Here is a 14773-nt window from a genome sequence, read left to right as displayed (position 1 = left end):
ACATGCGAGTCTGCAAAGAACCGTGATTAATGCGTTTCAGGCTCTGCTTGATGGGTTGGACGGCCCGCTCCGCTTGACCATTGGACGCGGGTTTGAATGGTGCTGACCTTATGTGCTTGATACCATTGAGTCTCATAAACTCTTGAAACTCCAAACTCGTGAAGCACGATCCGTTGTCGCTCACAACAATGTCGGGCAGACCATGAGTGGCAAACATGGCACGAAGGCTCTCAATGGTGGCTGTGGATGTGCTGAATGACATGATCACACATTCTATCTATTTGGAATACACATCTACCATCACCAAAAACATTTTTCCCAGGAATGGACCCGCATAGTCAATGTGGATCCTCGACCATGGTTTGGATGGCCATGACCACAGACTTAGCGGAGATTCCACTGGTTCATTGCTTAACTGCATGCAAGTGTTGCACTGATGCACACATGACTCCAAATCACAGTCAATGCCAGGTCACCAAACGTGAGACCTGGTAATGGCCTTCATCATCACAATAGCGGGATGCCTTTCTTGGGCATAACAACACGATTACCCCATAGCAAACAATCAGATTGAATCATTAGTTTGTCTTTGCGATGGTTGTAAGGTTTGGTCTCATCACACACTTCCCTGGGAATGGCCGACCAATCACCACTAAGGGCACAACGTTTTACAGCCGATAAGATTGGATCCTGGCTGGTTCAGGTCCTAATTTGTTGAGCAGTGACAGGCGACCCTTCACCCATGACCAACAGTAGGTCTGCGGGCTGTGGCGTTTCGACCTCTGGCATGGGCAACGGTAAACGGCTCAATGCATCAGCACAATTCTCGGTGCCAGGTCTATGGTGAATGACATAATCATAGGCAGATAATGTCAGCGCCCAACTCTGGATGCAGGACGACGCGTTGGTATTGATACCTCTATGTTCTGAAAATAAAGATATGAGCGGCTTGTGATCGGTTTCAAGCTTGAAACAAAGCCCAAACAGATACTGGTGCATTTTTTTAACCCCATATACGCAGGCTAAAGCTTCTTTCTCTACCTTGCCGTAGGCTCTTTCCGCTTTAGACATGCTTCCCGACACATACGCAACGGGTTGTAGTTTGCCCGACTCATTGGATTTTTGGAGCACGCAATCAACCCCATGTGATGAAGCGTCACAGGCCAATACTAAACACTTGCATGGGTCATAATGTACCAGCAATTGTTGGAACAAAGCAGATTTTTAGCCTCCTCGAAGGCCCTGTCTTGAGATACACCCCAAACCCAGTTGTCGCCTTTTCTGAGCAGCATGTGCAGTGGCTCTAATAATGTGCTCAATTTAGGTAAGAAATTACCGGAGTAGTTGAGAAGACCAAGGAACGAACGCAGCTCCGTCACATTCTGGGGTCTGGGTGCATTTTTGATGGCCTCTGTTTTCGAGTCCGTAGGCCTGATGCTGTCTGCAGCAATTATCCTTCCCAGGAATTCGACTTCCAGTGTCATAAAGACGCACTTTGAACATTTCAGCCTGAGCCCCACTTTGTCCACATGACATAGAACCTCTTCCATGTTGTGCAGGTGTTCAACAGTGTCACGACCTGTGACCAGAATGTCGTCTTGGAACACCACGGTTCTAGGGACGGACTTCAGTAAACTCTCCATGTTTCTCTGAAAATATGGCTGCAGCCAAGCAAATTCCGAAAGGACACCTGCTGTAAATGAACAGCCCTTTATGCATATTGATACACGTCAGTTTCTTCCACGATTCAACAAGCTCCTGTGTCATATAGGCCGACGTCAGACCCAATTTGTTGAACGACTTTCCCCCGGCTAGCGTTGCAAATAGGTCATCAGTCTTTGGGAACGAGTACTGATCCTGTGTCGAAACTCAGTTGATTGTAACCTTGTAGTCTCCACAAATCCTGACACTGCCATCACTCTTCAGCACAGGAACAACGGGACTAGCCCATTCGTTAAATTCAACCGGTGAAATGACCTCTTCACGTTGGAGTCTGTCCAGTTCGATTTTGACCTTTTCCCTCATCATGTACGGGACCGCTCGGGCTTTGTGATGGATCGGTCTTGCATCCGAGTCCAGGTGGATCTGCACCTTGGCTCCCGTGAAGTTGACGATGCCCGGTTCAAACAGTGAGGGAAATTTGCTCAGCACTTGAGCACACGAAGCGTCACCCACCAATGACAAAGCTTTAATATCGTTCCAGTTCCACTTTATTTTTTCGAGCCAACTCCTGCCGAACAGCGTTGGACCATTGCCTGGAACGATCCACAGCGATAGATCATGAATCGCCCCATTGTACAACACCTTGACTGCTGCACTGCCAATCACTGGTATGAGTTCTTTTTGACTGTATGATCATAATTGACTGCCTCACCATGTCTAAATCCATAGATACCGGCACGCCGTTCAATTTTACTTCAATCATTATCAGTTGGCTCTTTGTCCGGAACGAATGTACACTATGCACTTCCTCCTCGGGTATCTCGGGCTGCATTGCCGGATCCACTCCGGATCGGTCATCATCATCCACGTGGTGTGTCGCAGCACGCTTGCTGAGCTGCGGACACATCCGCTGAAGGTGCCCCATTTTCGTACAGCCTCTACAAATATACTATCTGAAATGGCACTGATGAGGCCGATGATTGCCCCCACAACGCCAACAAGGTGAAATCGGATTCGTGCCCAATGGCGGACTTCGAGCAGCTACAGGTTTCGCAAACACAGTCGGATAGGCCCTGCCAGGTGCAGCTCTGCCAACCGACGACACAATCTGGTGTACAGTACTTGCCGTGGAGTTCCGACTCTGCGAGGCTATCTGCTTTGTACTATCGACCGTGGTCAGGCAAGCCTGGGCGATCATGATGGCCCTGCTCAGATCCAGCGTCTCCGCAGGATCACCTCGTGGTTTATGCCTATTACAAGGACGTCGCGCAGCATGTCTTCCAACACGGTTCCAAACTTACACGGCCCAGCGAGACATCTCAGGTCGGCAACAAATTCTTCCACGACCTGGCCCTCAGAACAAACATGCTTGTAAAAGCGATATCTCGAGATAATGATGCCTTCTTTAGGTTTAAGATGGTCCCAAATCAGAGCACACAATTCCTCACAGGTCTTTTCCATTGCACGTGCAGGTGAGAGCAGATTCTTTATGAGGCCATAGATTTTTGGATCACAAACCGTGAGGAAAACCACCCTGCGCCTAACTGCGTCAGCATCTTCATCCATCTTGTTGGCCACGAAGTACTGGTCGAGGCGGTCTGTAAAATTCTCCCAGTCTTCTCCCTCCATGAATCGGTCCAGGATTCCAATGGTGCTCATTTTGTTTTTGTGCGTGAAAGTTCGTATTGTGCCTCGTCACCAAATGGTGCGTATGCAATAACTCAATAGGCTTAGTACCGTGAACTCAATCAGGTGCGACCTGACTCACTGCTGTCAAAGTGAGGATTAAACATGGAGGCTTTCTTTATATACAAGGGCTGTGGCCCAATGACCTCCGATGGTCACTCCCCCTGGTGACAGGTAAACCCAGGCATACATTCATTACAACAACCGTGCTATAATTTTCTAAAATAGGGATTTTTTTTTTATATGTGCATCATAAACTGAAACAGGAAACAAACATTGTATTTATAATTATGATTTGTTTATGGTATCCATGGAACCACAAACTCTAAATATATTTGTTCTATATTTATTTAAAATTTCCTTCCTTCGTAAACCGGTTTAATGAAATAAAATGTCTAAATTATTTTATCAATTTGAGAGCTAGCTTATGATTACCAAATTGTAAAAACAGCCAGAAAAGGTAGTACTGTAAAACAACAATTTGCATTTGTATAGTGCCTTTAATGTAGAAAATTGTTCCAAGACCATTCACAGAAGCAGGATCATGAACAAATGAACATCGAGACAAAGAAGGAGATATGAGGAGTGGTGACTCAAAACTTGGTCAAAGAAGTGGGTTTTAACAATGGTCTTAAAGGAGTAGAGGGAGGTGGAAACGTGGAAGAGCTTAGGGAGGAGATGTCAGAGTGTGGGCCAAGGTAGCTGAAAGCATTACTGTCAATGGCGTGGTAAAGGGAGGGGGCAGGGGAGATGCACAAAAGGCCAGAGGCAGAGGAATGGTGGGTTTGGGGGGATTTGTTTTTCGGGAGGGGTGACAGAGATAGGGAGAGGAAAGGCCATGAAGGGGTTAAAACATGATGATACAAATTTTTAGTTTGAAATGTTGGGAACCAGCTGTAGAAATCACTTGTTCTCTTCTACATTTCTTTATTCTAGTCGAGGTTGCCCTGTGAAGAATCATCTCACACTGAAAATTAAGTTATACAGATCTTGACTTTCTACCACAAGAGAGACACAAATCAGCAACATCTGTTAAAAAAAGTTGAATTAGCTTGCAAGCACAACAATACACCCCAGATACTTCATTGGTCATTTCTTAAGGAAGGTGTACTTAAGGTGAACCCCCAGGCTCTCTCTTTCTCTCCCCCCTCCACCCCAGCGCTCTCTCTCCCCCCCCCCCCACGAGCTCTCTCTCTCTCTCTCCCCCCAAGCTCTCTCTCTCTTCCCCCCCCACCCCCCCACCCCAGCGCTCCCCCACCCAAGCTCTCTCTCTCTCTCCCCCCAAGCTCTCTCTCTCTTCCCCACCCCAGCGCTCTCTCTCTCTCCCCCACCCAAGCTCTCTCTCTCTCTCCCCCCAAGCTCTCTCTCTCTTCCCCCCCACCCCCCCCACCCCAGTGCTCTCTCTCTCTCCCCCCCAAGCTCTCTCTCTCTCTCCCCCCAAGCTCTCTCTCTCTTCCCCCCCACCCCACCACCCCAGCGCTCTCTCTCTCTCCCCACCCCACAACCTCTCTCTCTCTCTCTCCCCCCAAGCTCACTCTCTCTTCCCCCCCACCCCACCACCCCAGCGCTCTCTCTCTCTCCCCACCCCACAACCTCTCTCTCTCTCTCTCCCCCCAAGCTCACTCTCTCTTCCCCCCCACCCCACCACCCCAGCGCTCTCTCTCTCTCTCCCCCCAAGCTCTCTCTCTCTCCCCCCAAGCTCTCTCTCTCTCTCCCCCCCCACCAAGCTCTTTCCCTCTCCCACCAAGTTCTCTCTCACTCTCTCCCCCCAAGCTCTCTCCCTCTCCCCCCAAGTTCTCTCTCACTCTCTCCCCCCAAGCTCTCTCTCTCTCTCCCCCCCCACACCAAGCTCTTTCCCTCTCCCACCAAGTTCTCTCTCACTCTCTCCCCCTAAACTCTCTCCCCACTTCTAGCTCTCCCCACCACCCCTCCCCGCCAAGCAGATGCTTGCGGCGCTGTGCGAGGCTCGTGGCCCGCTCGGGGTTCAGGGCTGTGGGGGGCTCAGGGCCCGCTTGGGGCTCGGGGCTGTGGGGGGCTCAGGGCCCACTTGGGGCTCGGGGCTGTGGGGGGCTTGGGGCCCGCTCGGGGTTTGCGGGGCTGCGGGGGGCTCGGTGGATGCGTTCGGCTGCTCAGGCCTCGGGGCTGCTGCTGGATGGATCGGAGGCAATGTGCGCGTGTGCAGAAAAGGGTTAGTGGGAAATGCGCTGGGGGGGCGGCGGAGTAGGTGATATTTGTCCTAAGTCTCGCTTCTGTGCATACGTCGGGAGATGCATGAGCAGAAGGGAGACTTAGTACAAATAGTTACTCCGTTTATATAGTGCCTTTCATGACCTCAGGACATCCCAAAGCACTTTACAGACAATTAAGTATTTTTGAAGTATAGTCACTGTTGTAATGTAGGAAACGCGGCAGCCAATTTGCGCACAGTAAATGGCATTTTAATGGCAAATGTCATTCCCTAGCTGACTGGAAGGTAACAGACAAGTTACTCTCAAAAAGCACACTTGGAAAGAGCGAAATGCAAATTGAGTTGCCCTCAAATTTCCCTTCCATCCTCGGAGGAATTGTTTTGTATCTTTTTGACATCCTCTTATAAGAGCTAATTTATAAAAAGGCTTTGTTACTAGATCTGTAATGCTTGAATTTTTCAAGCAGTTTTGAAATATTAACTATATTTTTCAGTTTAATGTCCAACTTTTCCAGTATGGAATGAACTTCACAGTTATTTTCAGCAGAAGTAAGATATATTTTCCTGCTCATTTGATAGTTAAATTATTTAGAAAAAAAATTGAATGCTTACACACAAAGTATTATAAAGAATGGAGAATTACTGTATTCGTACTAAATTATGCCTCACAAATGTCTCTACAAAATTTCTGAAGAATCTCACCTTAATAAAATGGCTGTAAAAACCTCTGGAATGCATATCCTACAATAAATGCCTAAACTAGCTGTAACAGGACCCAAAACAATAGTCAGTTATGATACTCAATGCCAACTTGTCATTAAATTACTTATCTTGCCTCTGGTCTACTCCTATACCCAAGCATTGTGTCATGAAAGCTAAATTCATGGATTTTGCACATAAAACATACAAGTTAGAGAATTATTTTTTCAGTGATTTTAGCCTGATATCGAAGTTGAAGTATTATTAAATAAATTAGTTTCTCAAACATTTTTAGTAATGAATGTTAAAGGAATCGGGATAGGATAAAAATAGTAAAAGCTACAAAAAGTCATTCTGTAAGGTAAAAGGTGAAAATCTATAAAGAAAATCGCTGATTAAAAATGAAACGAACAATGATAATGATATCACCTGACGGCAAGGGCCTTTGATTATGGATACTAACCCTACCCTTCCTCTTAATTCAAAATTGTTCCATTAAAATTATTTGGCAATTGGAAATGTGCCCAAAAGGCCTCCTGTGCTGCTTCAATTAAATGGCCTCACTCAAACTACAGGATAGTTCAAATTTAAAATACATAATCGGAAGAACTCCTGTAATGAGAGAATGACTCAAAATTGGAATACTCTTCAAGTTGAGGTAAGAAACTTGAGGTACATTTAAAACGTGTCGAGTACCAAAGGGATGCGTTTTAAAGGACCTAACTCGAAACCCATTTTTATTATGTTCCTTTGATCAATGTGTTATTGTCGATGCTACAACAGTTTTTCTGCAAAGCACAGACTTTTCTTTCACTCAGAAAGTTAAAGCTGTCAATAACATTAGCATAGGTAGTGAAAACAAATGTTCCGTTGAACCACAGATACTTTGATCATGGATTTGAATTATTCCTACTTGTAGCAGGCTTTGCATACACGTTACAGGTTGAAACATATGTCTTAACTCGCTCATTTTTAAAAATTGTTCTCGTTATGTGGGTGATGCTGGTAAGGCAACATTTATCGCCCATCCCTAGTTGCCCTGAGAAGGTAATGGTAGACCTTCTCTTTGAGCCACTGCTGTTCCTACAGTGGTGTTACCTAGGGAATTCCAAAAAGATTTTGACCCAGCAACGTTGAGAGAAGGAAGAGTAATATATATGCAAGTCAGGAGAGTGTACGCATTGAAGGAAAACTTGGAGGTGATGATGTGCTCTTGTCCTTCTCAGTGGTAAAGATCGCTGAGTTGGAGGTGAGTTACTGGAGTGGTTTCCAGTAAATAGGACCTATTGCACCTCAATGTGCTGATAATATCATACAGTAGAATTAGGTTTGTCGTAAGTTCCTTTGTGAGTCTTCTGTATGAATTGTAGTCCTTTCAGCTGGCGGCCCAGATTGCGGAGGTGAAAGTAGCTGGAGGAGCCACTGTTGGGCACGTGGTGCGGGTAATGGCGGCGGCCACTCTGACCTCTCCTACGACCCTTCGTGAAGCTAAGATGGAGTAGGGCTCCAGCGTCTCTCATCCCCTTCCTCTCATCCCACCTCAGATCTTCCACTACCTCTCCTGAAGACACTGCTCAGCGCCGAGCTTACAGCTCACACCCCACCGTAGGCAATTAGGCCCATGCAGTGGAGCCTGGTCTCCAGTCATCTTGGACCGCCTTGCCACTGGATCAAGACCTTGCTCTGCTAAGCCCGTGTGGTAGCCGGTGTGCAACGGTCACCCCACGTTAAAAGAACTCACGCACCCTTCCCGAAGTTCGGGACCTGGAACATCAGGACCCTCATGGACAACCCCAACAGTGACAGACCGGAATGTCGCACCGCCATCATTGCCCGGGAACTTAGATGCTTCGATGTCGACATCGCCACCCTAAGCGAGACCCGGTGGGCAGGGGAAGGCCAGCTCAAAGAACAAGGTGGCGGTTACACCTTCTTCTGGAAAGGCAAACCAGAGGAAGAACGCCGTCTCCGCGGAGTTGGTTTTGCTATCAAGAATGAGCTGGGCGACAAGCTCAGAGACTCGCCCTGCGGGAATAGCGAACGTCTCATGACTCTCCGGCTCACCCTATAACGGAACTAGTGTGCCACAGTTATCAGTGCGGACGCCCCACCACTCGACACAACAGATGAGGCATTCTACTCCAGCCTCGAACAATCCCTGTCCCGCGTCCCTACGAACGACAAACTGATCCTCCTCGGCGACTTCAACGCCAGAGTCGGTAAGGACATGGACCTCTGGGGAGGCGTGATCGGCAGAGAGTGGGTATAGAAAACCAACTCCAGCGGTACCCTGCTCCTGACAAAATGCCTAGAACACGACTTTGTCATCACCAACACCTTGTTCTGCCAGAGGGACAAGTACAAGGCATCGTGGCAACACCCTCGCTCCAAGCTCTGGCACCTGCTCGACTACTCATCGTTCGAGCGAGGGATTGCAAGGATGTGCGCATCACCCACGCCATGACAGGAGCCGACGATTGCTGGATGGACCATCACCTAATCCGTTCCATCACCAACAACAATACAGCCCCAAAGCAATGACAGCAACAGAAACAATGCCGCAGACAAATCAATGCCGGGGCAGTCAAAGACCCAGCTAAGAGAGCCCTACACAGCCAGCGCCTCACTGCCAACCTGGCGACCATCGATGACCCCGAGACGCAGAGTATCAACAGCGCTTTGTCTGTCCTCCAGGCCTCCATAACCAGTGCCTGTGAAGAGGTGCTCGGTCACCCAACCAGGAAACACCAGGACTGGTTTGATGAGAATGACCTGGAGATCCAGGAGCTAATAAACTGCAAGCGCAGGGCATTTCTGAGCCTAAAGCAACAACCCAACTCGGGAGTAGCAAAGTAGCTCTACAGACTGCTGAAGGCTGAGGTCCAACAAAAAACCCACGACCTAAATAATAGATGGTGGATGGAGAAAGCACAGGAGATTCAGCGGCTGGCTGACAGCCATGACGTGCGAGGATTCTTCACCGCAATCAAGTACACCAATGGCCCAAGCACCCAAGGCCCCACCCCACTGCTGGCCAAGAACAGGGAGACACTCATCAAGGACACCGAAGCAGTCAGGAACCGCTGGAAGGAGCACTTCGAAGATCTCCTTAATCGAGACTCTGTCTTTGACACGAGTGTGCTCGACTCCATCCCGCAGTATGCTACCCGCCACCATCTCAGCAAAACCTCAGCCCTGCACGGAGTAGAAAAGGCCATCCGTCAGCTCAAGAAAAACAAGGCATCAGGAGCAGATGGAATCCCTGCTGAGGCACTAAAGTATGGCAGAGAGGCACTATTGGCTCAAATGCATGACCTCATCTCTCTCATCTGGAAGGAGGAGTGCATGCCTGGAGTTCTCAGAGATGCCGTAATCGTGACCATCTTTAAAAAAGGGGACAAGTCCGACTGCGGCAACTACAGAGAAATCTCCCTGTTGTTGGCCACTGGGAAAGTCATCGCTAGAATCCTCCTCAACCGTCTTCTCTCTGTGGGTGAGGAGCTCCTCCCGGAGTCACATTGCGGATTCCATCCACTACGGCGCGACAACTGCAAGAGAAATACAGGGAACAGCACCAACCCTTGTACATGGCCTTCTTTGACCTCACAAAGACCTTTGACACGGTTAACTGCGAGGGGCTATGGAGCATCCACCTCCGTTTTGGCTGCCCCAAAAAGTTTGTCACCATCCTCCGCCTGCTCTATGACGACATGCAAGCAGTGATCCTGACCAACGGATCCACCACAGATCCAATCCATGTCTGGACCGGGGTCAAGCAGGGCTGCGTCATCGCGCCAACCCTCTTCTCGATCTTCCTCGCTGCAATGCTCCATCTCATGCTCAACAAGCTCCCTGCTGGAGTGGAACTAAACTATAGAACTAGTGGGAACCTGTTCAACCTTCGTTGCCTCCAGGCTAGATCCAAGACCATCCCATCCTCTGTCGTCAAACTACAGTACGCGGATGACGCTTGCGTCTGCGCACATTCAGAGGCTGAACTCCAAGCCATCGTCAACATCTTCACCAAAACATACGAAAGCATGGGCCTTACACTAAACATCCACCAACCTGACCCCGCCACACAGCACTGCCCACCGGAGCCTACTATCAGCAAGGGCAGACATCGACAACGAGGTCCAACACTGCCTCCAGTGCACCAGCGCAGCCTTCGGTCACCTGAGGAAGAGAGTGTTCGAGGATCAGGCCCACAAATCTGGCACCAAGCTTATGGTCTACAAGGCTGTAGTGATACCCGCCCTCCTGTATGGCTCAGAGATGTGGACCATATACAGCAGACACCTCAAATTGCGAGAGAAATACCACTAATGATGTCTCTGCAGGATCCTGCAAATCCCCTGGGAAGATAGACGCACCAACGTCAGTGTTCTCGATCAGGCCAACATCCCCAGCGTCGAAGCACTGACCACACTTGACCAGCTCCATTGTGCTGGCCTCATTGTCCGCATGCCTGACACAAGACTCCCAAAGCAAGTGCTCTACTCGGAACACCTACACGGCAAGCGAACCCCAGGTGGGCAAAGGAAATGTTTCAAGGACATACTCAAAGCCTCCTTGATAAAGTGCACCATCCCCAGCGACACCTGGGAATCCCTGGCCCAAGTTTCCCCCTAAGTGGAGGAAGAGTATCCTGGAGGGTGCTGAGCACCTTGAGTTTCGTCGCCGAGAGTCTGCAGAAAACAAGCACAGGCAGCGGAAGGAGCAAACCAGACTCCCCACCCACCCTTTCCTTCAACAACTGTCTGGCCCACCTGTGACAGAGACTGTAATTCCCGTATTGAACTGTACAGTCACCTGAGAACTCACTTTTAGAGTGGAAGCAAGTCTTCCTCGATTTCGAGGGACTGCCTATGATGATGATGATGATCGGAGAAGAAGTTGGCTCAAAAACCTAAACAAATTATAGAGACAGAGATGGGTAGGAATATGTGTACTTTGATATCTCTGAAGCTTTTCTATAAATCTTTGTGCACCCAGTTTTGCAAATGCTTCTGCCACTTACAGTTTTGTACTGTTTTTGTTGTGTTAGATTTGACAAATATGTCTTCTTAATTTCAGGGAAAAAAGATTCCAAGTTCAACTTTGAATAACCAAAGATCAAATAATCATATCTACATCTAAATCTTTGGTTGACGTAATTGGCTGCAGAAGTACTCATTTGAATGAGACATTATTGCCATTTAAGAAGAAACATTTATGCAATTGATGTTTGGCTCCAATTTGAACTTGTCTTCTCACAAAAATGTAAAGCAGTTGTATTAAGAAAAAAAAAAATTGTGTGATTTATTTGCTTTTGTTTGTATCTGTTATTTATTGTCTACTTGAATTAATACATTGATGTCTGATTAATTTTAAATAAAGGTATACCTATCAAGAAAGGATGAACAGGCTGGATAAAGAGAGGGCTAAGGGGTGACCGAATAGAAGTCTTTAAAATTAGATACGGAGTAGATACGGAGTGTTTTCACTTGTGGGGAAGAGCATAACTAGAGGCCACCAATACAAGCTAGTCACCTAGAAATCAAATGGGGAATTCAGAAGAAACTTCTTTACCCAGAGAGTGGTGAGAATGTGGACTCACTACCACAGGGAGTGGTTGAAGAGAATAGTATAGATGCATTTAAGGGGAGGCTAGATACGCATATGAGGGAGAAGGGAATAGAGGGTTATGCTGATAGATATGGATGAGGAAAGATGGGAGGAGGCATGGAATGGCTGGACCAAATGGCCTGTTTCTGTCTCCTATGTAAGGCAGAAAATAATGAGACAGTATATTGATTTCAATGTCATAGGAGAAAAAAACTGATTAAAATTTTTCAATCTCTTGGGGACGAAGAAAATTTAGCCAAACGCGAAATAGAAAAGCAAAGGATTAATTCTAGAATAGCATATCCAAAGAAGTTTTTTTTAACCTGTTTGATTAAATGTTTGCGAATTGAAAATAAAATGAACAGTGACCTAATGTGTAAGTGGGGTCATATTTTTCACTTTAACATTGCAAGAGTTTCGTGACTGAGTATCATTCAGAAACATCGAAACAATTCTTCCGACATGAGTAATATATATTTTCAGATAGTCTGTCGCAAGCAAATTTTTAATGCTCTTTAATTCACTATTTTTTTCCTCCAGCAAGTGGACCCTTTTCAGTTCAAAGTTTTAGCTATTTAATTAACTTTGTCAAAAGTATAAATAGGATCATTTCTGCAACTAACTTTGCTCATAAAAGTTAATTTTCTAATTAAAGGATATTCATAGCTTTTTCAGATGCTTGTTCTCTTTGAAACAAATGCTTCTATTTTGATTCTGAATATATGTTAGGATCTGTTATTGTTTCTTGGAAGTTAGAGGAAGGGTGGCTCCTATGTGCAGTTAGCTGAAATTTAGCTCATGAGCTGTTCAGTTGTGTGAATAGTTCACTGATGATCTAGTACTTCTTTAGGTAGTCATAGATCAGCCTTAATGGATTTGCAGTGTAGAAGCTCTTTAAATTTAAATCTATGAGTTAAATAAATCAGTTGACAAGAATAACAACATGAAACAATTATAACCTGAGGCCAGAGAAGGGGTAACTAAATAGCAAATTAGGAATGACACTGTGTAACATGCTTTAACATGTTAATAATATACGATTGGTTCACACTCTACATGTGTGGTACAGGTACAGCATTGAGAATCCGGAGTTCCGGAATCTGTACTGTTCTGGAATCCGGACACCGGGATGATCCGTGGCGGGGTCATCCGGGACGTGGAAAATGTTCCAGAATTCGGAGCCCCCGCCTCGGGCCACCGCCGACCTCTCCCCCGCCTCGGACCACCGCCGACCTCTCCCCCGCCTCGGACCACCGCCGACCTCTCCCCCGCCTCGGGCCACCGCCGACCTCTCCCCCGCCTCGGGCCACCGCCGACCTCTCCCCCGCCTCGGGCCACCGCCGACCTCTCCCCCGCCTCGGGCCACCGCCGACCTCTCCCCCGCCTCGGGCCACCGCCGACCTCTCCCCCGCCTCGGGCCACCGCCGACCTCTCCCCCGCCTCGGGCCACCGCCGACCTCTCCCCCGCCTCGGGCCACCGCCGACCTCTCCCCCGCCTCGGGCCACCGCCGACCTCTCCCCCGCCTCGGGCCACCGCCGACCTCTCCCCCGCCTCGGGCCACCGCCGACCTCTCCCCCGCCTCGGGCCACCGCCGACCTCTCCCCCGCCTCGGGCCACCGCCGACCTCTCCCCCGCCTCGGGCCACCGCCGACCTCTCCCCCGCCTCGGGCCACCGCCGACCTCTCCCCCGCCTCGGACTACCGCCGACCTCTCCCTTGGTGACCACTTACCTGCCTTGGGCTGAACTTCCCCCCGCCGCCGACTGACACCCCGCCTCGGCCACCGCCGTTCCAACCACCGACCCATCGCCGCCACTCGAACCTCCCCCCGCCGACACTCGAACCTCCCCCCGCCGACACTCGACCCCCCGCCGCTGCCACTTGGCCCTCCCCTCCCCTCCCTACCTGCCTTGACCCAGGCATTTCTAGACTCAGGACGTCGGAAAGACGTTCCGAAGTCCGGAAATACACAGAATCCAGAGCGGCCTCGATCCCGAGGCTTACGGATACTCAATGCTGTACCTGTACAAACCAAAACATGTAACTTGAGTGCAGTACTTCACTGAGAAGTTAAATGGCCCAGTGTCTCTTGCATCGGTCTCCACCCAAGTCCCCCTTCCTCAACTCCTAACCCTATGTCCTTCTCTGTCCGCCCCTGGAAAAAACTCTCTCCCAACTCTCTTACAAAATCCCAACTGTCCAGCCGTTGACCCTCTATTCACCACGACATATCTGCAGTCACCAATCTGCTTAACCACACCCTCACCACCACCTTTAATGCCCTAGTTCCTATTAAAACCATTACTGTCTCTCACCCTGGTCATTCCCGCGGTATGGCCCTCATCTTCGCTCCCTCAAGTCCAAGGGGCGCAGACTTGAACGGATGTGGCGGACAACTGGTTTAGCCATTCACTGCCACATTGAACTGGACCACATAAAGCATTATCAGGTCCTGTTCTTGCCTTCCAAAACTGCTCACTATTCCCGAATCATTCTGGAATGCAAAGATAACCCCCAGTTCTATTCTCTACTTCTAAACGTCTTCTTAAACCCCTCTCCTCTGTCTCCTCCACCCTCACCTCCAACAAGTGCGAGGAGCTCATGGACTTCTTTGTCTCTAAGATCAGCTGCCTCTGCCAATTCTCTTCTTCCCCAGCCCACCCTGCTAAACTTCTTCTAAATTTCCCCCCTACCCTAGCCCTGAACGCGCATCAGTTTCTCTCCAATCTCCCTTCATGACCTCTCCACACTCATCCTGTCCATGAGACCCACTTCCTGCTCCCTTGATCCTATTCCCACCAAACTGCTGACCACCCAGCTTCCTTTTCTGGCTCCCATCTTAGCTGACATTGTTAACGGTTCTTGTTAAGTGTCGAATAACTCCACGAGGCTATGTATGGTGAGTTAGTTCAGGCATGACCTTACTCCAGG

The sequence above is a fragment of the Pristiophorus japonicus genome, chromosome 20, assembly GCF_044704955.1.
Source record: "Pristiophorus japonicus isolate sPriJap1 chromosome 20, sPriJap1.hap1, whole genome shotgun sequence".
Lineage (NCBI taxonomy): Eukaryota > Metazoa > Chordata > Chondrichthyes > Pristiophoridae > Pristiophorus > Pristiophorus japonicus.
Note: the sequence above shows the minus strand (reverse complement) of the source record.